Source organism: Numenius arquata, chromosome 1, assembly GCF_964106895.1.
Source record: "Numenius arquata chromosome 1, bNumArq3.hap1.1, whole genome shotgun sequence".
In the NCBI taxonomy this organism is placed as follows: Eukaryota; Metazoa; Chordata; class Aves; order Charadriiformes; family Scolopacidae; genus Numenius; species Numenius arquata.
The window spans coordinates 75,512,155-75,536,743 of NC_133576.1; the positions used below are offsets into that span (position 1 = coordinate 75,512,155).

The 24,589-nt window shown below is 41.5% G+C and overlaps 1 protein-coding gene across 4 annotated transcripts in view; it reads right to left on the bottom strand.

Moving 5' to 3' along the window:
* MCF2L (MCF.2 cell line derived transforming sequence like) overlaps nt 1–24,589 on the bottom strand; it is a 158,943-nt gene that overhangs the window by 121,073 nt on the left and 13,281 nt on the right. The window lies entirely within an intron of this gene.

A 24,589-nucleotide genomic window follows, 5' to 3' on the forward strand; every position in this document is an offset into this window, starting at 1 on the left:
AAGCCCACTGAAGGTACTGTGCAGTGATGCGCCTGACCTTATTTCTTGCTGGGAATGTTCCTCCCTCATCAATTCCACCACACTTGTCTGACGTTCCTTTTTTTGCCGTGTTTAATACAGATAACAAGTTACTTGAGGCAGGGAGCTGTCGAGTGCAGTATAGCTCATCTGCAAAGGGCATAGCAGGCTGTGCAGTGCCATGGCCAGGAACAAAAATAGAGCAGAGCAGATGACCAGCCTTTAAAACAAACACAGTTTCATTTATTCATACTTCAATAACTTACTAATTCCTTGCCTGATGTGTTATTAGCGACATACTTTCAAAATCAGGCTTTGACCCTCAAAAAATGCCTTTCTAAAGGCATAAATACTTCAAACTAAGCTTTCTCCCTCCCCCCACCAAGTATTTTATGAATGCAGTGGTAATTTTCAAAGCCTGAGATCTGCAGTATTAATGATGCAGATGATAATGATTTAATACAGTTAAATCTGATACTTTAAATAACTTCTGAGTACTTCACAACCCCAGTAAATTGCAGCCAGCGCAGCTGCCTGCGGAGCCCTCCCAGCTCAACGGGACAAAGGGGCCCCGAGGGCCAGGATGGCCCACGCAGAGCCAGACCTGCTGTTGGGCAGGATCTGTGGAGGGGAGGCTCTGCAAATCCCCAGCACAGCACCCAGTGTGGCCCAAGCTCCCCGCACAGGACAGTGATGCACGCACGGCAGGAACCGAGCAGAGCTGTGGGATTTCCTCTTCTTGATGCGTTTGTGAGGCTTGGGAGGCCCCAGAGAGGCTAATGAACAAAAACAGCCCCCATACAACTACCCCAACAACTGATCTGCTGCCAGGAGCAGGGAACAGAGAGAAAGGCTAGGGAAGAGTGGAGAGCTGGATTGTAAGCTGTCTTGATTCCTTTTCCTCCATGTGTACCTTTAAACCTCAATACTGTATGCTGCATTTGCTCCCATTTAATGCCGTAGGACTAAGTCACTTTACCAGCCATGCATCACACGTCTCACATGCCATGGAAACTCCCAGGCTGGCTGTCAAACCAGCAAGGCTGCTGCTGGTCCAGGGTGGTGGTAATAATGAGCGAGCGGGAAGGGAAGGCTCCTTTCTCCTGTACCACTGCCTGCTCCAGCTTTCCTTCTCAGGCAGGACGCACACCAGAGAGCCACCAGCGACGCCGCAGCTCAGGCAATGCCCACGTGCAAAAGGTCAGGAGCTACTTGATGAGAAAGGATGGGAGAGGAACTCCTGAGGGAATGTGGGGGAACAGGAGGGGCTTCTCCGCAATGCAAGCGCCAAACGGCAACACCCAGATCCCCTTCCTGCCTTGGCAGCCGCACATCGGGACTGTCTCAAATACCTGTATTTCCCTTCAAACCACTCTTGGATCTCTCTAAATTCTCGCCCTCCTTAGGGGATAAAAATTTAAATCCTGCCTGTTCTCACCAGCTCAAATAAGAGTTCCCTGCAGCATCATATAAATCTCAGGCAGAGTCTTAACTGAATTCACTCCTAGACCATTACACTAAAAGAACCATCGGGGGGCTGAGGGGGTGTTTAAAAATGATGTCAAATGAAGCCCAGGGTAATTGTTCTGTTGCCATGTTTTAAAAGGCAGGTGGTACGATGCAGAAAAGTTTGTTCCAAATTTTCTGAAGGCTGGATGGGAAATGTTAGTACTACTTCAACTTAGACATGTGCAAAACTAACAACATAGTATTTAATGCATATCTTTACTCTCCTGATACAAAATGTATGGCAGCCCTCTGCACCATCCAGCTTTTACCAGACTTTTTAAACTCCCTGTTAGATCTTCAAAAAAGTAAACAATTGCTTTGAAAAACACCTCCACCTGTCACACTGAAATAATTCATCTTCTTTCTTCATACAGCAACAGAGGGAAGCTGTTTCTATTAATATCCTTCTCCCGCTCCAGGCTGTGCGCTCTCAAAGCAATTCAGAGATACTCTTTTCAAAGGAGCTCGCTGTGAAATAACGATGGCACCAAAGTCAGAAGTAGATTGCAATGTCCTTGAAAGGTAAGTACAGCATGAGTAGGGGTAAGAAACACTGAAGAGACTCAGCAGAAGGAAATGAAGAAGGTATACAATTAGAAATCTGGGAATGCTATGTGATGTTTTATATTTTTTTTCTTACCTTTACTTCATAAATTACTTCGCAAGTGATTTGTCTGATGTGGAAATGACCATTTTTTTCTGTAAGCTGCTGATACCATTTCAAACACCATCAAACAACTTCAATGGCTTCCTCTTGCTCTCTCCAGTGAGCCCAGATGTTCTTTGCCCCTCTACCTTCAAATCTCAGAATTCCAAAGTACTTCCCATGGGTCACTTACAGCCTCAGCAGCCTTCACACAGAACCCAGAAAGAGGATTTTTGACTGTGGCTGTCCTCGACAAAACCAGCTGTGTCAGGATCACAGCAAATGTCTGGGTCCTGAGCAGACTGCAGCTGTCTCATAATTAGAGCCTGGCATCTACTCAAGCATGAATTAAGTAACGATGATGAATTTTCATCACTATTGTGATTCTGTGTATGTAGGTCATATTCCACCATAACTATTAAACATACAGCTATTGTGTTTCAGACACTGTATTACAGGGGCCCCAGCATTATCTCCTACTAAATTACTATCTATGAGCAAAACATCCAGAAAATCTTTTTATACCACCTTGTTTCTGCCAGCTTTCTATTCTCATCCAAGCTGCACAACCAAACACACCTGTTTTGCTTCTTTACCCCATCTTTTTCCTTCTCTTCTCTTCTTCCACTGTCAACAGTCCTCAAAGTAAGCTGGGGAAATCTCTTCCTCAAACACAAATATGCTTTTTTATCGACTTTGTTTCACTGAATGTTTGCGTGGGAACTTTTATTTTGTTCTGAAGTATTTTTACAAGAACGGCCCATTTTATACAAATGTACTTTGCCATTACAAATACACTGAATGTCTGAGTAAAATGCATCAAAAAAGTGAAATGCTAAGTAAAGAAAGGATCAAGCTGCCTTTGTTGAATCTGTTGGGTAATAAGAACCAAGTTACAGACTCGGCTGGAAGCTGAAAACAAAGAATTACCCAGCGTTTGGAGAGAGGAGTGCACCATATATGGCAGCGAGAGGGGACAAGACGGGTACATTTCGCTCTGCCACACAGCAGGCTCCTGCCCGAGAGTTCAGGCACTTCTCAGAGGCAGGCAGGGAATCACAGAAACCCACTCTTAAGTTTTCATCTCTCCACATGAAGTCACCAAATGAGTCTCTCATTCTTTACTGCAGTAAATCTGAAAATTGAAAATGCTGAGATAATGGAAATAGGGAATAATCAATTCAATTACAGATACAGATACTCAGGATACAGAGCTGTAGAGAACATTAAAGTTTGGCAGGGCTTTACCACTGCAGTTGCTTTGGGAGGCGTCGTGCCTGTAGTAACACATGCCAAATAATCACGGAAAGAGGAAACAAATGAGTCACGCAACACGCTGGTTCGTTTAGTGTACTGTATGTGTAGGCCAAAAGCTGATGCAAGGCCGGGTTTGCAAAGCCGCTGTTAAAACACAGGCTTGTGACATGAGGTAACCTTGACCAACCGGGTAAGTGACACAGGGTAACATGGAGCAACAACCAGCAGCCCAGGACAAAATACTGACCGAAGTAAAGCACTTTGTCCAGCCCAGAAGCCAGACACAGGACTGTTTACAGAAAGGGTGTAATTTATTGTTTGATAGTTTTAATAACAAAGGTTGTAGCCTGAAGATTCATTTTTAAAATCAGCTACGTGTATTCTCATTATTTTCTGTTTATATCAATTATCCTTTGTTTCCTATGCAAAGCCACCCTCCCTTTAAATTCATCAGGCTATAGGCAGGAGTTGAAAGAAAAGGAAGATACATTTCTGGCTCAACAAGAATTGAGACTATAAAAGAACTAGGACAGTCACTTCTTGTTGCAAATTTTCTGCCTGATACAGGAAGTGTTGAAGACAGAAAGACTTTTAGTAAGACCAGAACTTAGTAAATGCCTCAAGCACATGAAGGGGGTCAGCGGTTATAACCCCGAAGTAACAGCGCAGGTGGAAAACAAGAGCCTATGTACCACACAGCAGTGTGGTTCTCAACACATCAAATACCTATTTGCCCAGATTATCAATTTCAAGGCAGCAGACTGCTGCCAAGCGGCATTTTACACCTCTGTGCTCAAAACCAGGCCGTACCATGCTGCACTGTGCTTTATCAGCTTACCACAATTCGAGCAGCACGTTCTGCCAGGAACCTGTCTTTCCCTATGTCCTCAAAGGGATTTAACAGCCTTTAACTGCCCCATCACACTAGTCCTTCCCAAGCTCAAACACCTGCAGCCTTCACATAAAGATACGAATATTTGGGGGTGGGTATCACAAGGCTTCTCCATTTGAGGTTATTCTCATGCTGAAACTCGTAGCCAGTTCTGTCCTTTGTGCGACCAAGCTCAGCATCTTTCCATCATAGCACAGACTCATCGTGCCTGACTCCCTGTTGCTCAAGGGAACCACGTGGAAAGCCCAACAGCCAGCTCCATGCCCCTGGTACACCACAACCCAAATAGCGCTTCTCATCAGTCATCAAGAAATTCAAAGCATTGGTACAAAAACTCAAAAGCCACAAAAAGACCAGCAGACACAGATTGAGGATATAACTAACATCCAAGATTGCTCTAAGTGGGGCGATCTACTGTTTGAAACTGGCCAAACTGTGCAGTAAGTCAGCCTCCAAGATGATGATCCTGTCTCTACCTATGCCCAGGACCATGTGCTTGCGCTCACTGTTCCACAAGGCTTGAATTGGTTGAACCCACAGTGCTGTTAAAGGCCATTTTAAAGGCTGGACTACCAGCCAGCTTGCCTCAACCACAATGCCTGCATTCCTACATGCGGTGAGCCAGGTGGCTCATGCCCAAGCTATACAGCCATGGGGATAACTGGAGAATGTAAAGTGAGGTCAAAATAGCTAACACGGTATTGCAGGCTTATCTCAAGAGACCTACAAGTGATTAATCTATATAAAAGCATCCAAGATCATGCTCTTTCTTATGAGTCAAGTCATGATCTTACAGATATTGTACAACAGCAGGCTGAAACTTCTAGCTGAAATGCACCGTTTCAGATACCTGATAACTTAAGAAATTGTTGGGCTGACTCAGAAACAACAAAATCGCAAGCCTCTTCCGTAGCTTGCTTGATCTGCTTCGTTAAAGAAAAAAGGTTGAGCAACCAAACGCCTCCTGCTCCCTGGCTTTGCTCGACACGTCAGCTTAGAGCAAACACCTTGAAGACAACGCAGCCTGTGATACGTATCACACCCCTGTCCCCACGCTGTGCTGCTCCTTTTCTGCAGAAGTTCCCTGTTACTTGATGTGCACGAGGTAATCTTGCAGCTTGGCTCTCTGTGGCTGTAAGCGTGGCAGGCAGCTGTGCCAGGCACTCTTGCCAAGAAAGTATTCTGAGTCACTATAATAATACAAATGCATCAAAGTAACAGGGTTTTTTTTCTTCTTTAATATCACTAAGTACATAAGTCCAGGCAGGGCTTTCCTGGCTCTGCAAGCTTTAAGTATAGATACCCAAAGTCCACAGACTTAACAGGAGACTGACAATTGTGCATCCTGCAATCCGCTGAAAAGTCACTCCAAATGTGCCACCGCTTACTGTTTAATGCCTATTTGCCCCAATCTCCTGCTTGTCTGGAGAAAGATATCTGTACAGATTGCAATTTTCCTACTGTAGTACAGTAACTGCAATTAAAACCAGTGAAAGACTGGGGCAGATGACATGATAAGAGGTTATGATGTACTAAGATATATTAAGATGATATGATGACAATAAGATTATACAAGAGATTATTATTGTTGACAGTCCCAAAAAGAAGTGCACATGGATATATAGTCAACTGGGCATTTTCTTTTTTCTTCCATTGTAAGTAAAAAAAATGAAAACAACCTACTGAGCTGAAATATTTTGGGATGCAACTTTTAAGCGACCACAGTTTGGTTAAAAATAAAATTTAATCAACCTTAATGTTGATAAAAATATTTTTCCTCGAATTACCAAAAAGGCAGCTCCCTTTAATAAACTGACTGCTGCTAACTCTGAGCCTTACTTGCACCAGTTTCACTAGACCCAGCAGTTTCAGGAGTAAAATAAAGATTTCGATTTAGGCCAGAAAATATGAAGAAACAGACGCCACGTAGGTGGCATGCAGAAACTGTAACAGTACATGCTTGTAGAAAACATGAGCAATCCACTCCTAATTGCTTGATTGGGTCTGTTCAGCTGCAGCTCCCACCCTTATTCTTGAAATTTTAAACCTCGTGCCAGGAAGAGCGTGCCTGCTCTATACCCTCTGGCCCAGGAAATCAGAGGCATCTTTCATAGTTAAACTCAACATGGGAGCGGAAGAGCTGAAATGCAGGGCCAGCAAGCTAAGACCAGACAGAGGGATCCCCCGCTACCATTAAATGCCACCTGGGCACAGCGGATGCACCAACAACCTGCTGATTTTGGAGCTCTCAGCTGGATCTCTTCAATTCCACCAGCTACATAGAAAGCTGACAAAGTTGCCAAATAGTAATTTAATGCCCTTCACTCTCAGACCTGCCTGCCTGCCAGATTAACACCCACACACAGAGCGCTGCCACATGCAGAAGCATTTTTTTGGGGGTTCCCAAACTGGAAAATCAAGTCAACTGAGGACAGATGCTACAAGGGTAAGAAGGAGCAGGCAAGCTCTCAAGAGAGTAGGAATGGGGAGGACACACAGAACAGGTCCTTCCAGCTGCCAGCAACTTTATGACATCCCTTAAGTGTGCCTGAGGGTATCCCCATTGCTCCCTGCAGTAAACCAACCCTTTTCAGTGATGCTGGGCACTTGGAGGTGCTATGCAGAGTCCATTCCTCCTACATCTGTTCCTAATTTGTCAAGACAGGTGAGCCAGCCTTCAAAACTTCAAAAGCCTGTCTGTCAAGAAGATAAAGCCAGGGAAATGAAGTGTAAAATTTTGGCCCAAATTGTGAATATGACAGAAAATCTGGAGCTACTGAAAACTGATTGAAGCTGAAATGGCTAAGGCATGCTACGTCTACTTAAAATACTAGCATTGATATACATTTACTAAGAAACTACGTAAATGTTTATCTTCTTTTATTTGCAGATGTTTCTTCTTTTTGCAGAGTGCGAAAATTGTGTTGGAGGAGAGGAAACAGATGGTAGCTGTAATAGTGGCACCTTTCCAAGGTGGGAAGAAATCCTTAGTGGGGCTACCCCAGGCTTACGGCCGGGAATGTCAGATTTGTATTGCCTATTTGCAGGAATTTGACATCATCATCATCATCACTGCAAGGCTTCCAAGCTCAGTGGCGATGCAAATGCCAGTAGTGATTGCCACAAAAACCTGGTGCCTTAACCCTGTTTTTGTATCAGTCAGAATAAATGGAGGCCTAAGCAGAAAACTCACGGCACACAGGAATATAGACAATATATGAGATCCCAGACCAGAACTGTTTATAAGCTGGGGCTTCAGCCTCCGAGCCACTGTTCCACGGGGAGGGGAAATTCTGCCCATAAACAGCAATTTGTGGAAGAGGTTTTAGTTTAACACAGCAACAGAACTGGAAAAGAGGAAGAAAAGTAAAAACTATGGCCAAATGAACAGAAATGATGTAATTACCACCAAAAAAATAAACACGGACAAAACCAGGATAATTTTTTTTTTTTTAGTATCAATAATAATTTCACAGTTTTCTAGAGAAAAACCACCCACAATTCTAATGGAAGAAAAAAACTACCTTAGGTAGAAATAGAGAATTTCTTTAAATCACTTCTGCCTTGTTTTAAGGATTTATATGAAAATAGGAAGAGCAATAGTCTGGCCATTCAAGTCTAGGAGGCCATTTGATAGAAGGGAAGTGACCAGGAGGACTGAGGAGCATATGGGAAAAAACAAAGGAAGATGCCATGGGAGCACCCTTTTTTGTTGTTGGAAGAGGGCAGAATACAAGATTATTTAGAACTGTGAAGCAGAAGTTAGAGAAGGAATATGAAGAGGATTATAATGTTAAACTAAAGAGCATGATCTTTATGATCCTCACCTGGAGTACTGTGTCCAGCTTTGGACCCCTCAGCAGAGGAACAACATGGACCTGTTGGAGTGGGTCCAGAAGTGGGTCACAAAAATTATCAGATGGCTGGAGCACCTCTCCTGTGAGGCCAGGCTGAAAGAGTTGGAGGTTGTTCAGCCTGGAGGAGAAGAAGCTCTGGGGAGACCTTATTGCAGCCTTCTAGTACTTAAAGGGGACGTATAAGAAAGACGGGGACAAACTTTTTAGCAGGGCCTGTTCCAATAGAACAAGGGGTAATAGCTTTAAACTAAAAGAGAGAAGATTTAGACTAGATACAAGGAAGACATTTTTTATGAAAAGGGTGGTGAGACACTGGGCACAGATTGCCCAGAGAGGTGGTAGATGCCCCATCCCTGGAAACGTTCAAGGTCAGGTTGGACAGGACTCTGAGCAAGAGGAAGAAGGCATTTGAGGGATCCTGTCGGAGGGTCACATGTTCATGAGAGAGTAAGGAAAGAGAGGTCAGTAATTTACCATCGGGGCTGGGAGTGTGAGCAAATCAGAATTTAGTCAGAGCAAAGGAACCAAAAGGAAAGTGCTGGTGTGGCAGTGAGGGAGGAGTAGCCCAAAAAGGCTGTGTCAGCACCAGACTGACACAGGGGACTTGCTAGCAGGAGAGCAGCCAGAAGCAGAAAGGCTGCTGTGGAAAAAGAGCACAAGATTACAGACAAACCCAGATTTACTATACCTAACTTTAGGCTTTGGGGGCATGCTAGGTTAGGAGCTGAGCTACTCCAGGCTTCAGCCCGTCAAGGGAAGGCCAAGCGCACCTCAGAAGGTGGAAGGACTTCCTTTCTGAATGTGCCCCTTTCTCTCCTTTCAGTGCCTGTGGATTTTAGAGGAATTCCTCCTCTGACTTAGATGTTTAAAACTACTTGGGCTGAATCTCAGCCTGCCTGTGGTATCCTTCAGAAAAAGAAGTGAAGGAAGAGGAATAGTCTTTTCCTCGGGTCCTACAAAGGAGAAAATCCCTTGACGCCTGAAGGTGGGTAGCTGCACTATGGGGAAGCCAGGGGAACCTTTGCATTTCAATTACTCCTGGGCAGAGAGCTATTGAAAAATGGGCTTGAAAAAATCCTGCACATGATCTTGGGCTGTTAAGGAAATTTCTGCTTACAAAAGGTTTCTGAGTCAACAGAAAGACAGCTGTGAAGCCAGACAGTAGATAATTAGACCCAAGGAGAGCTGACCCAATGGGAGACAGCAACAGAGAAACACTGAAAAAAAGAAAAAAAGGGAAAAGGAAAACTGAAACAGTCACCTATAAATACAACCACTGGCTGTAAAAAAAGAGGTGCCTTTGGCTTGGGAATACCCGCACCGGGATTACAGAGAGGAAGAAACAGAAAGAGAAGGGGGAGGAGAGGGACCAGCTAACCACATGAACATGAAATTGGCAGTAAAGTAACAGCTGCTTTTTTGGAAAAATATGCACGTTTAACAAGCTAAGTATCAGCACACAGTCAGAGCCTGCTGGCAAGTGTGAAAACAGCACTGAGAGCTGCTGGTGACTTACATGAAGGTCACAGTGTACCTACATCCACACAGCTGAGAGACAGGCGGTGTCACAGGCAAACCAGAGAGCCTGCTGCCAGGCTGGAGGCTCCTTCTACTTCAATTCAGGAAGAAAAGGCTCCCATATTCCCAACTAATTCTACCATACATTATTGAAATTTAGCTTGCCTCAGAAAAACTACAGCAACAATTTTAAGGGAGTGGAAAAAAAATAATGTACAAATTATTAAAATAAACTGCAAAAGACAGTATGCCCCAGCAAATATTAGGCTGGCTTTCTTCTTATTTAAACATTTAGAAAATCAAAACAGGCAATAAAACAAATATTCAAGCATTTAATAAAGACGTGTTTTGAAAATAGGAAGATAATCAGGGGGAAAGTGCACAGGAAAAACATAGAAGGAGATAATAGTATGTATGGTGACCTTTACTTGTAATGTAATGCTTGTTCTCATCGTGTTAAGTCTTTCTTCCCTCTCCCTCTCTCCCGCCTCCCCAAAAAAAGAGTGTTACTAAGAAGGTAAAATACCTACTTGCCCTATCCAGGAAAACTGATGCACCTAATCTGTCCATTCCACATTTGTCATTTAGTCTATCTGTTCATCGGACTACAGCATCAGCCATCTTGCTAATTATCTCCTTGTATCACATAGGAATTCAAAAAGCTGAAAAAGACACCAATAGGACACAGAGGACCAGGGAAATGGGAAGAAAAATTCCAAGTTTTGATACTGCAGTGAATAATACCTTAAATATTCTGTATCAGCAAACCACTGGTTTGCCTCAGATAACAAGACGCAAGACTTCTAACATCTGTCAACAGACTAAGAATAAAGGGCAAAAGAAACAGTTTCAAAGGATGCAACAACCACATCTCTTCTCTTTCCAGGTAACTTTTTATTCTGAAATACGTTTACATCTCTGCATGAGCAACAGACAGGAAAACACTTCTATATCTAATCACAGATCACCTTATTGTACACTGCTGTTCGGTTCTAGTTTTGAACAGATTAACATTTACTTTTTCAATAAAATAAAATTCTCCCAGAAATCATAAGACTCTCTTTCTAGAATGCTAAAACCATTTTAGTAGCTATGCTGCAATTTTTATCCCATACAGATGTAACACTACATTTACCATCATTAATGCATTCAACTCTTCATTCTCACGAAAGTGCAGTTTAGACCCACCCAAAACACTGGCTGCAGTGCCTTACAGTTAGCCAGGCTTTTCACTGCTTCATGGTAGACCCCTTTCGCTAGACAAATCTGTAATTCCCCCACTTCTTAGCTACAGCTGAGTCTGAGATCAAAAAAGGAATCAGGACCCATTTAAAGTATTTGACTGGGCTAGCTAGCTACTTAGCTAGCAGCTAAACTATTCAAGGGGATCTTCCAAAGCTAGCCTCATTAATATCTAAGCGCTAAAAATGTTAATTAGTGTCAATACAAACAGAAGTTAAACCCGGTGGCAAAAGCTCTTAACGTTTTCTTTCCTATTAATGCGAGCATGCATAAAGAATGCTAGTCAGATTACCAGGATTGTCTGTAAATCCTACAAAATCACTAACAGCATCCACACAACACATTATTTAAGACCAGCAGCTCCTCCTACCAGCACACTGGGAAACCGCATTTAATCTTTGCATCAATTCTTCTAGGGCCATTTCTTCAATTTTCAGCCAGCATCTCATTTTCTGATAAAACAAAAAGGATCCGCAGCAAACATGCTCCCCCCTGCTCCAAGAATGAAGGGAGAGGGAGGGGAAAAAAAAGCCCCAAACGAGACCACTAGAGCAGTGCTTCGCAGCCCTGCATTTCAATTACTCCCCACGGATTCCCTCTCGGCACAAAGAGAGGCAGGAGCCCACGTTCCCTCCTGGCAGCGCCCGGGTGAGGCGGGCGCCGCTTGAAGCCGGAGCCGTGAATGTTAATGACGGCAGGACCACTTAAAACTTCTCTCCCCTCCTCTAGAGCGTATGGGTTTGCCCGCAGTGGAGTCCTCAAATGCCAGAATTAATGCGGAGCGTTGATTAGCCGACGTATCGCCCGTCTCTCCCAGCCCGCAGCGAGCGCTGGGAAGGGCGGGCTGCGCCGAACCGAGAGCAGCCGGAGCTGGCAGACAAGCCCCAGTCCATCCTCACTCACGCTTCTGGGAACGCCCGGCTCCTTTCCACCTTCTCACCAGCTTGCTGTAGGGTGAGTAGCTGTGGAGGAAGATGCCTTCCCGCTGACAACGCCAAGATTGTCCTGCTCTCACCAGCCCGCATGACACCTTCACGTCCGGTTTGAAATGGTCATTTTTGAAGGCTGAGGACCTCAAATTTCCTTTGAACACCAAAATAACCACAGCCACCTTCCAGACTACTTGGAGGAGCTTGACTGCTTAAATGTTGTACCACAGGAGTGTCCACAACTCTATTTCGCTTTCCCTTAGGAACACAGAATCATCCAGGCAAAGGGTTTTTTACGAGCCAGGATCTGCAGACCCCACAAGGTGTATGGAGTACATACGTACAAGAGAACTGCTGCAGAAGGGAACTAGGAAAAGCAAGCCTAATAGCCAGTAAACTTCCATTTGCTCCAGAGGGTACATCACCACTGGAAAACTTTCAGGGATATAGAAAATCCGTACAATGCCTCTCTGTACAACTGCTCCTCATAATTGATCTTCAGGGCTTTTATACAGACTGTTTTACAAGTTTCAAACTATGAGGCTTTCAGCACTTTCTTTTTTCAAGATTATCCCAATGCCTACCAAATGTCATTATTAACATGCTTTTGCTGATGGTCACCTGAATTCTCCCAGTCTTCTAATCATTCTATTGGTTTTAGTTGTCTTTTATATTTTAGCCATTAAAATAAATAAATGGTTATGTCTAAAAGAAAAAGGCATGTTTTCCTGTATGCTTAAAAGTGTTATTTAGTATAAAGATTATTTTCCACAGATTACATACAGCAGACAAAAAGCAGCAGTCCTTCCTAAGAAAATACGTGGATACCTGTGATGACTTGTTCATAACTCTCAACCCTAAGAGGGCATGAACTACAAAAAAATGTTTTAAGAGGACCCATCAATCTACCTGTGCTTCCTCTGTCAATAAAATTAATTGAGTTCATATTTAAATATTCATTTATAGAAAGTCCGACATCATTTCCACTCCAAGTATGACAGGCCTACAGCAGCTCCATGTATTATATATGACTAGAGTCATATATATTTCCATTTCTATATTAATAGAAATGAAAAAATTGTCTCCAGTCAAGCTTTTGCATAACAAAGTATTACTGTAGAAATACAGCATCTATAGGAACTTCATATGCGAAAAGTATTTTGTATATATGACCGGCATTTAAGATTGCATTTCTGCAAAGGAACAAGTGACCTGGAGCAAGCCCATGATTACCAGGTCAGGCTCTGGCCATTCAGGCGGTGAACCAGGAGCAAACAAACTAGGAAATGTGGGCAAGTCCACAGGTGTGGCTGAGGCTTGCTCTGAAACAAAGGCTGGGGATAGAACACCTTGTCCAAAGAGAGCACAGGGATGTCAGGAAGCCAGTGTTGACTTGTTGACTGCAGCAAGTTAAAGGCCCAAGACGTTTAAGCGCATGCAGAACAGCAAAGTTCACTTGTAAGATGACACTATTTCCCAGTGCAGCAAGAAGTTCAGGAGACATATTCATTCGTAAGTATGTATTGCAATAGAAGATGCTAGTTCAATCCCAGCTTTCCTGGAATGTCCTGTCTCAATTCAATAGCAATTTCACATTTTCCTTGGAGAATCAGCAAACTGCTTAAGCCTCCCCTATATCACAAGTTTCATTTTTCCATGGCATTTTCTCAGTGAAATGACAAATGAAAAGCAAGATATAAGCGTACTGATGAATTTTATCACATCAGCCAGTGAACTTTCAGGATCGCATGCACAAAATAGCTATTTATACTTGTGCAAAATGAATGGAGAACTGTAATATACTAGTTCAAGCTCAGTTATACCAACATCGCCACCTTATATATACTTTCTACACCTTCAAACTCAAAACACAAGGCACAAGCAGAGCATCAAAGCAAAAAGTTTCAGTTAGCTGGACTGCAAGTTAGTTTACCTAGAAGTGGGGTGGTTTTTTGTAATCATGTACTTGTTTAATCATGTTCATTCAAGGAAATGAGGCAGCCTTGTCTGAAGCGATACAGTAACAAGCTTAGCTGTAGTTTCTCCACTGAAAGAAATAGAGATACAGTATTTTCAATATACTTAAGCACAGAACGTGGGATTAGGATCCTTGCTGGTTCGAAACTGAAATCTAACCAGATCATCCATGGTTTAATGAATAATCTTGAGTCAGAGTAAAGAAACAGACCTTAAGCTAATTAAAATCAGCTCTTAACAAGAGGGCCACCTGGGCCTTCTTGCAACAAAAATCAAACCAGTATCTTACACGAGCTACCTAGGGAATAAAAACAATTCTGGAAATAACAGCATCAGTATGGCTTCGGGAAGAGCTACTGCAATTTTTGCTCTCTTGAAGTTTGTACCTGCCCCCCCCCCCCTCCCCCCCCTTTGCAGGTGATCATGATAAACATATTAGGTAGTTAAATATGCCATTTCATGCTCACACATCTCACACTAAATTAAAATTTGAGAGTAAAAGGACTGATGTCCATTTCTAGCACTAAGTCTATAAATACAATAGGAGATGTTTTCATTTTTCAGGTAAAATGTGATTATTTTTAATATGTAACTTTTGGTTTTACTGAAAAATTCAAGCTGCTTCTGAAATTCTGATTTTTAACTTCTGCTAATGTATCACTTCTAGCAAAAAATCTTCAATAGTCCCAGGCAAGCCCCTGCTGCACCAGAGGAATTTATACTGAAGTACAGCACTGTGAAGAAAATACTTTTATAAAGAAATTTGAGGAACACACATTCTTTCAGTTCTGTCTTAGATATTTAAAATTCAGTGAAAATATTTTTGTCGAATGGCCTGTACTCCTATTTCTTTCAGTGAAACTGTAAAGATAATAAGCAAGGAGTAAACATATTTGTAGAATTTAATCAACCTCCAGGGGTATATAGATGTAATATTTGACCTGACTTGTGCAGGTTTGTATTGATTTTCTTCTAAACTTCTATTGGGTTTGAAAGCCACAACCACGCTATTTCTTTCCTTCAGTACTTTGCTTTGCTCTGGTTTTGGCTGCAGTCTCCAGCAAAGCCTGTTCAAACACAGCAACATTACACCCCTCTTATTTTCAAGCAGCTCCAGCCAAAAAGTATTACCTAGTTCTTCAAGAAATTGTAGCTACTTTGAAAATGTTCCAGAAGTGACATAACTATCCTCTTGTGAGGAGCCAAAGCAGTAACCTTAAATCATTAACATATAATCATGTAATGAGTTTTGCCCGAGCAAAAAAAGATACTTGCAACTAAAGATTTTTCTGCTCACTTTACTTTGATCTCCACAGTATCATTCACCAACGAGTTCCAAAAAGTAATGATGTGCTGTGTGAAAAACTGCTTTTGTTTAAACTACCTTCCTGAAATTTTTCTGGGTGCCCCAGTTTGCCTTTTGTGAAGCAGTGGGAAAAAAAAACCAACAAACCAGGAAATAAACACTCTCTATTCACTTCCCCAAGCCATTCATGACTATACAGACTGCCACTGTAGGTGATATTATGTCCCCTCCGATCCTTTTTTTTTAACCAGACAGAAAATTTCCTACACTAATTAGTTCCTATTTGTACAAAAGCAATCTCATACTTCTGACCGCCTTCGCCATGCCTCCGCGTACCCTGATTCTACTCTAACAAAGCAAACAAAACTGGACACGGTACTCAAGAAGTAGGCACAGCAGAGTTACACAGTGACATAAGGATTTTGTTGTTCTCGGTTTCCCTCTCAGCCGTTCGTAATGCTCTGTTTGCCTTTTGGACCCACACTGAGCGCCCACTGAGCTGCTGCTGCTTTCAGGGAACTACCCACCATCAGTCAAGGTCTCTTATTGAGGGTACAGACAGCTTTGGGAATAGTGTTGTTTTTTCTCATATGTATCACTCCGTACAATTAATTAATTTCCCTTACTTAGCATCACTAATTTATCCTCCAACTGTTTGCATTCAGCACTGAAATTGACTATTTTGAATCATTTCACATATTTGGAAATTTTGTCTTTCTACAACTCCTTTCCACTTCCAACTAATTTGGGACTATGTTGAATAGCTGAAGCTCCTGCAGAAATCCCTGCTTTAGTCCACCAGTAACTCTCCTCCACCCACAGAAAACTGAACACCTAAAGCAACTCCCTGTTTACCAACCTATTAATTTACCAAATCTCTATCCAGTCCTCAGTGTCAGATCAGCATCAATATTTTCCTTTGAGAAAGTAAGTACCATACAGAAAACTGACCACCTAAAGCAACTCCCTGTTTCTTGTTTTTTAATCAATTATTAATCCACAAGAGGGCTTTCGGTTCAACCCACAGGAGCTTAGTTTCTCTAAGAGCCTGAGACAAGCTGCAGTGGAACAAATAATGTTCATGGAATATAAAGCAGAACTACAAGAAATTAAAACACATACAGGTTTCCCTGCCACTTTGCATGGGCCCTACCACATCGCTTGCTGCAAAGGGAACGGGCAGAGCATATGGATGGTTACGCCTATGAAGCTGAACCCTCTGCCAAACATGCCATACTGCTTTCCAGCGATACCACGTGGTCAACATCAGGCAGGCGAGTCAGCCACGCTCTCTTCTGGATGGCCCCACCATCACATGCCACAGAACTCTATAGACTGTGTAAGTAATGAAGCTACAGGCATCCACGTCACCATCACAGCCCTAAGGCACTGCAAATATAGCCAAGAAAGACTTACCTAAGCTGGGTTCCTGCAGAGCGGGAAAAGACCCACTGAACGTGGTTTTCATAATCTAGGGTCCTCACAGGTCCTACAAAAAACTTCCACATGCACCCACTGCACAAAAGCAATGCTGATCCCCAGCCTTAAAAAAGGGGAAAGAAAGGGGAGACAGGACAGTTGATATGAAAGATCCAAACAGAAAATGCATTTTTAACATTTCAACCTCCTCTTGGCACCAGTTCTTCCTTCATGAAGCAAAGGGATTTTTCCCTTTTATTTTTCTGAATGACTGAGTTCTCTTGGTAATCAGCCCAGTTAGGCTTTATTATGTAAAGCATCTCGGATTTGAAACTGGGATTCATAAGCAGAGATGGCAGTATTCTGGTTTTGGCAATACCTCACTCTTTCACAAGGAGAAAATTGTTTCTAGATTCACAATCTCAAGGAATATAGAGAACTTTGCATTGTACAAGTCATTACCCTGCAAATACATGCAGGAAGGAAAAAAAAAAAAAAAAAAAAGAAAGAAAAAAAAAGTAGAAGTCTTTTCTCCTTAAAAACTTGATGCTCAAACACTCGTACAAAGCCAGAGCATGGTCAAGGTTCATACAGGAACAGAGACTAAAGAAGCCTTCAGATGTGCAGGAGCATTTAACAGAGGAATTCCACCAAAATTATGCCTTGTTTTACTAACCTATTAATTTACCAAATCTCTATCAAGTCCTCAGTGTCAGATCAGCCTCAATATTTTCCTTTGAGAAAGTAAGTACCATACAGAAAAAAAGGCCTAGCAGCTGCTCTCCATGCTCCCTCATCTGGGATGTGTGTTAGTCACACACAGGGACCAGGCCAAGGTGGTACCCGAATGAAGTACTCAGCAGTAGGGGAAAAGCTTCACCCTCACCCTCTTTCTACATAGGTGCTCCCCTTCCTTTCTGTTATTGCTCAGGCCCATGGCTGGGAAGTAGTAGAAGATGAATGAAACGCAACATACTCATTTCTGTTTGGTGGCCTCTTCCCCAATTCAGCCCAATCTTGCTACAGTCCAGCTCCCAGTACTTTCAGTCTTCTTCAATAAACATGTTTCTTTCCACCTTATCAATCACAATCTAGACTCTTTAAAAAAAAAAAAAAAATCAAGATTCATACTTAAGTCTTAAGCTGAGCCACTAACTCTTTCATAATTCATTTCTTTCATATCCTGTACCAGTTTCACACTAGAGCAGCATTCCTCATACTTCTGTGAACTTTTGTAGTTAGGCTCTTCAGCCTGAATGAACTTAAAATGATTAAACTGATCAAGGGTTTTAATACTTCCCAGCAAAACAGGCAGAGTATTTTTTCCCCAGCCTCCCTTGTTTCTAAGAAGCAAACAAATGAAATGGCATTTGAATATCTTCCAGTGATCTTCTGTGTTCCTAAAGAGTGCCAAGTTTCCCAGTAACTGCTTCATTCAGTTTTCTTCTTCATCCTCCTCTTTTGCCACATGGGATTAAGTAATCACTGCAGAGCCAACAGCCTTGAAATAGTTTATTTTGTGTAACACCTCCAACTGCCCCTGCTCCAGGGGCTTTATCTCTCTCCAGTCTGAGGAGCTAAACCACCCAGATGTGCCAGCAGCTGCACTCCTCTAAAAGCAGGCACGGCCATGAATGAATATTGTCTTTTCACCAGGGCAGTGCCAAATAAGACACTACCTTTATAAGTTTACTGAGATATCTTTAGAGATGAAGGAAGCACTTTCTGTAGGAAGTCAGGAAGACTGAAGACAGGGAGCATACAGGTGAGCGGGAAAAGAACTTGCTGCAAACAGAAATAATATGGAAAGAAGTGAAGTAGCACTATTATTTTCTCCTTTGGGGGACTTCCACAGGCATGTAGAACTAAAGGAAAGGCCACACAAGGGAAACTACTCCAACCCCTGAAAAAATTGAAACCACACTACTTTAAACATAGAAAAAAGTTGAAATTGGGGAGCTCTTGTTTTAGAAGATCCGATTTTGAAAGGTACCATGATAATTAAATAGGTGGTAGAGTCTGAAAGAAGACATGTCATTGTCATATTCTCCTCCAGAGTTAGTATTCTGCATTTAAATGCAGAAATGAAATCAATCTAGAAAACACACATCTTTTGTCTTCTCTTTCGCGGTGATTTTCTTTTCAAAGGTTTTCTTTTCTTTACAGGGTAAGGAGTCATAAAATTAATTTCTCACCCCCAAAAAAGTCTGTCCAACATTTGTAAAGCTCCAACATTTGAGGTCTCCTAAAAAGTATTAGACTTTAAATCAGTCCAGTTTAAATCAGTGTGTTCAGATTTGGAGTATTAAAAAAAGTACAAATTTTATTACATGCCCCACTTTGTAAAAATCACTATTTCAAAAGAACTGGCTCTACACATAAAAGTTTAGCAGGTTCAAGAGTCAGGGCTGATTTAAAATATTCCCAGGAAATTACTCTGTAACAAAATGTGATATTTAACTGTCACTTGTAATTGTTAATCGGCGATCTAAAAAGTACTCAGAATAAAAAAAGTAGGGTATTTCCAGGACCATTCAGTTTGATTGCACAGAATAAATCTGAAGTGCTTACCCCTTGAGGAACAGGCTGACAAGTTTTATCACAGATAAAGGACAGAGTAGAAGGATGTCAACTTTAATTCAGAACTTTTTTATAACAGGATATATCTTAAAATTTGACTGCCCTTTTCCACTTGTACATCTTTTAAAATGTAGCATTCACTGGAGCTTTAGGCTGACAGAAAGCTGTTCCCTTTTCAGAAAAGGAAATATTGCAATACTCAAGGAACTCACTGAAGACATGGGAAAACTCACTTTGTGGTTGGTCTGGCTGGATGGCCCACCTCCAGCAGGTATGTCCCCCTAAGGCTACTTGCTATTCTGCCCTGGGTGCTGGCCTCCCTGCTGGACTGCACCCTCAAAAGCACCGTTAAAGGACTTGGCTTTGTCTTGATGCAGAGCAGGAATATTTAAGAAGTCTCAAAAAGCATCTAGGAATAGGAAAATCATTTCCAACAACGAGAAGGGTACTTAGACTGCAGCCAAAGAGGCCAAACCCCGAACAAGGTCTCAGTCTTGCTGCAGAACACTCACCCTCACTGCGGGTCCTTCAATGGTGCCTTTGTGTCTTTCACGACAGAGCTTGAAAATTTCTCTGTGTATGTTTCCTTAGCAGGCCAATTCCCTCATCTATTTCACTGCATACAATCCTTGGTAAATAAAATAGCATTATTTTCTTAGTCTGGTTATTTGCCTTGATGGATGCTTAATACAGGAGAGAAAGAGCAGGTCGGATCTTGTCAAAGTGGCAGGAGATTCCAGCTAGGGAAAAAAAAATGCCTCTGAAAAAAAGTCTTGTGCAGACAATTACAACTTTTTCATTTCTTGACAACCAAAAATTGCTATGTCCATTTCACAATGATTTGGGGTTTTTTAATTAGAATATGAAATAGTGAGCACTTCCAGATCCCATAATTTTTTTCCATTAAATATTCTTCACAGGAGACATTACTTCCCAAACCAGCCACATGAAATTGATCTTTCCTGGGAGCTGGTCTGTACAATCCCTCACTAGATGAGGGAAAATGACGGCTTTTCAGTTTATAGTTTCTCTGCCTTCATTATGGTAAAGCTGTCAGAAAGGAAAAGGTCATATAGGCTTCTCTACATCGTAAGCCACATCCAAACCACCATCTCATGCTTTTTTGAAACAGAAAGACTGAATTTTTGCTTTAACGGTCTTATGAAAGTGTTGTTAGTTTTCTTGAAGGAACACGGTCCTGAGTAGTTACTGCTTTTGAAAGAAAAATGTAAGCGTGCATGTATGTGTTTCCTTGTTATTTTGATTATGTCCTGCTGTTGTTTTTTCTTATTTTCCTGCCTTCACTCTTACAACTAATTCCAATCCATAACAAGGATTCTTTTGTCAGTGATAAGTTTAATGCAATGCTGTTTATTTTCACTTTCTTTGCCTTTAAAATGCAGTTAAAAAAGTGCTTTTTGACAAACCATCTATTACACATAAGAGGTTGCATGAGCTTCAATTTCAAATAATTTTTTAAGCTTTATAATGTCTGGATACTTTAAAAAAAAAGTCTTTTGAATTGAGTCAAACTCAACCACAACCAAAAGCTGGCTCCACAAATCCACAAAGATTAACACAGAGGGATAGGCTCGCAGACAGACTCCCCCCCACCCCGAGCACAGTACACCATTTCCTCTTCCAAATCATGAGACACATTTGTTTCTAACCCTCTCCACTGCTGTCAGGTCAGCCGCACAGTTATTGATAACTAATAACCTCCAGGATGCACCAACTGGTGTATCAAAATATTTTCAACACTGGAATTTTCAACAGTTGCTTTGTAATCATGCTGTTCTTGCTCTGCGCTCTGTTGTCCATTGAGTAATGTCATGTTTTATGAGACCTAAACAAAGTTTGACATGAGATTTCCACAAAATGTCAGGTTCTGTACTCTCGCCATTTCTCAAGTTCTTCAAGTTTCTTTCTGCAAAGTTTTGCTCTCAGAAGTTCTTCTCTTTATGAAGAGAACTGAGAAGTTCTTCTCAGTTTCAACAGGCTGAAAATGACTCGCTCCTTCAGCTGCTGGCTCTCCCCCAGAGACTCAGCAGAATGTCAGTGCCATCCTGTCCCGCACTTCTGCCACTTACCATCTGTGTTTACTCATCAGTTGTAACTACTGCATCAGGACTGAAGAGTTTCCTCAAAAGCTCAGTAAGGGAACGCCTGCTGAAACACAGTTGCACAGCTTGGATGTGGTAATTCAAAGGGTGTATCTACAATGCTGGTTTGGGTTCAGCTCCAGTCAGATGTTATTTACGACAACGCTAAAAAAAAATTATTACTTAATAAAAAAGTTCAGAAGCACACAAATAATTCCCAGAAAGTAAAGAAAAAATACATGAATGCATCACACAAAAACCACAGCGTCTCACACTAGTTCGTTGTGCATGGTCATATATTTGTCATGGCATACAACGCTTCTGCATGATTATTGTCAGGGTCTCAGGCCTGAAAGGAGCAAAAGAATTATGGTACCGTATGCCCCCTTCCAAGACAACCGGTGCATAATGGACCAATCATGTTTCTTTATACTTCATGGCAATGCCTCGATCTCTGAAGGAGAACATTTTGATCCTCTCCACTATTCCCACTCGCACACCCAAGAGGAAGAGCATTTTCAGAGCTGAATAATGTCAATGCATCAGCAGAGCACAAACGAGCAGCAGAGAGAACAGGGAGGCTAGAATTATGAAATATAATTTAAAACGTGCGATTCCAAAGGGCAGCATATAGAAGAGGCTTGAGTATGCCAGATACCATGCACCGGGAGGCCTGACTTGAAACTTTAGCTATACCACAGCAACACACACAAACGGAAAAGTCTCTTTGGCCCCTAGAGACCGATCTGCACTAGCATCCCCCTAAGAGCCATTTACTTCCTTCAAGATCTTGACCAACTCTTTAGAGAAACAGCGTAAGGTATTAAAGAAATAGTCACCTTTGCGTGTGTGGATATTAGCACAGCTGGATCCCTTGGCTGGAAGGCTGTAATGGGTAAAACTAAAGAAATGTCTAAAACTAAACCCCCTCACAAACAAAGTTTGAAATGATGTTATCAAATACAGAAGTCAGATATTCTTCAACTATCCAAAAGTTTTCCGTAACACAATGTTACTCATAAAAACTGTTATTCTACTTCTTCTTTCTAAATATCAGATTTCTCTTCGCTGTCACATGTATGTGCAAATGGGAAGTCTTTTAGAGTAATCAGCAGTGGTGTAGTAATGGCTTGCAGGCAAACAGCTCTCAAAAAGTAGAAGTAGTTATGTTATTAGATGGCTTAACTTTAATTTTATTGCTTTCATGGGATTAGGCGGCATGTGGTTCAAGGAACTGCACTGTTTGTTTTACAATAGAATAAATATTTTTGTATTAATTTTCTGGGGGTAGTATAGGGTTCAGAAGATAGATCATGAATAACAGCTGACATACAAATAATTCTTTCACCTGACTACTATCCCTTTCCTTCCTCTCTCCCTACATTTGCAAAAAAAGTATTTAAAACGAAAGACTCATTTCTCATGGAATAGACAGTATCTGCCTGCTCTCCCCATCTCCCCAACCCCCAAATAGGCTCAGTTTGTATACACAGAACATGTGGACCATTCTAATGTAATATTAGTAATTGAGAGGACCTAAACCAAACAGTAACAAAAGGAAGTCCATGAAAATTCCACTTCAAGTCCTTTCTAAAGAGACAACTCTTTAGAAAGATATACCTCAGCAATGACAGGCAACACGGGGAACACAGTAAGGTCTCAGATTCAAAGGTCGTTTAATACTCATGAATAAAATCCCAAATGCAATGGGCCTACTGACTAAACTTAATATATAATTTCATGTGAACAGCTGCCTCCTTCAAGAGAGGAAACTGAATGTTTCTGAAACATTTCAAAGCCTATTTTAGCAAGCAATCCCACCACGGAATCACTGCCAGATGTCTCTCTAATATTTGACGAGCTACAGCCAGTGTTTTGTCAACACGTGTTAAAAGTGTTTTTCTATACAACCTAGTCTTCTCATTACTATATGTTATTTTTCCAATATGTATGGGAAACCATTTCACTAACAGAAAGACAGTCACAAATGTGACTTCTACCTCATGTACTTGTGACCCAGGTACACAAGTGAAGCTATGTTAAACATACCTGCTGAAAAACAAGCTAATTCTTATGCAATGCTTGCTTAACAGAACTTCTCTTTCTTAAAGTACAATAGTGCAAGTAAGTTTTAAATTAATTCTGTCTGATACAGTTACACAACCACACTGTTGCACAGATTTGTTTTTGGCTTGAACAGTTGAAGCATCACTAAAATCTTCTAACACAACATATGAAATCATACTCCTTTCACAGTCAGAAGAAGAATACTAATCTGTGAGAACACATACATATATCCCATATTGAATTAATTAAACTACAAATAAAAATCAATGTCCTGCCAAAATCCTACTACGAGGCAAATGAACCAGCAATTCCTTTCAGCAGCTCTCTGATCTCCAACTCCAAATAACAGCTAAGACTGCAACAATAAGCAAACAACAGCACTGAGCTTTAAAAGGCAAGACTGTAAAAATAAGCACTCAGAAAACTCGATGCTGTCTGTAAGTAAATATATATATATACACACAGAGAGAGTCCATGTTTAGGCTTGTAAATACCAACCTTTCTTGTTGTTTTGTCCAAAATCCAAAGCATGTTGTACATCTCCTTTGATCAGGTGTTTTACGCCAGTACAGCATAAACGAAACAGCATTTGAGAAACAAATGCAGTAAAAAGGTCCAAGTGTGCATGTTAAACTCTTCTCAAATGCAGTAAAATTGACAGGCTCAGTGCAGTGCATTTAGCTTTTGCAGTGAATTTGTTTCCAAGGAAACCAATAGCTGCGGATGTTTTCCCATATAACAGGGAAAAAAATTCAGCAGTGAGATTACTTTTTCAATATTTTATTCACACATTTTTTTCTGATCAATAACAAACTATCCCTCAAACTCTGTTAGAAGACCAGACTACATTAAAAAATAATTTAAAAAAGCTTCCTCTACACAAAACCTTATTGAACAGGTGCTGCTAAAGGAAACACACCACCTTTAAATGTTTTCCTCTTTATCCTCTTTCAGTCTCCTCCCCCAAAGTGACCTGCCTCCCTGTCGAAGGGGGCTTTGTCTCCTTCAATAAAAGCAGGCAAAACCCACCCTGTATCATGGGTTTTCATCTTAAAAGGTGCTCCAACAACTTGACAAGGCCCCAGCTTCCAAGGAACAATGCTGACTTGGAGAGGCTACAGGAATGCCTATTCTTATCATATGGCATAGCTTTGCAAAATTGTATCGTGCTATAGAGATACCACCATGGCTGACATGATTTATGCTTCTCAGGATGAGAGTAAAAAAATACAGATATTTAGTAAAACCATAATGGAGATGCAAGATAGAA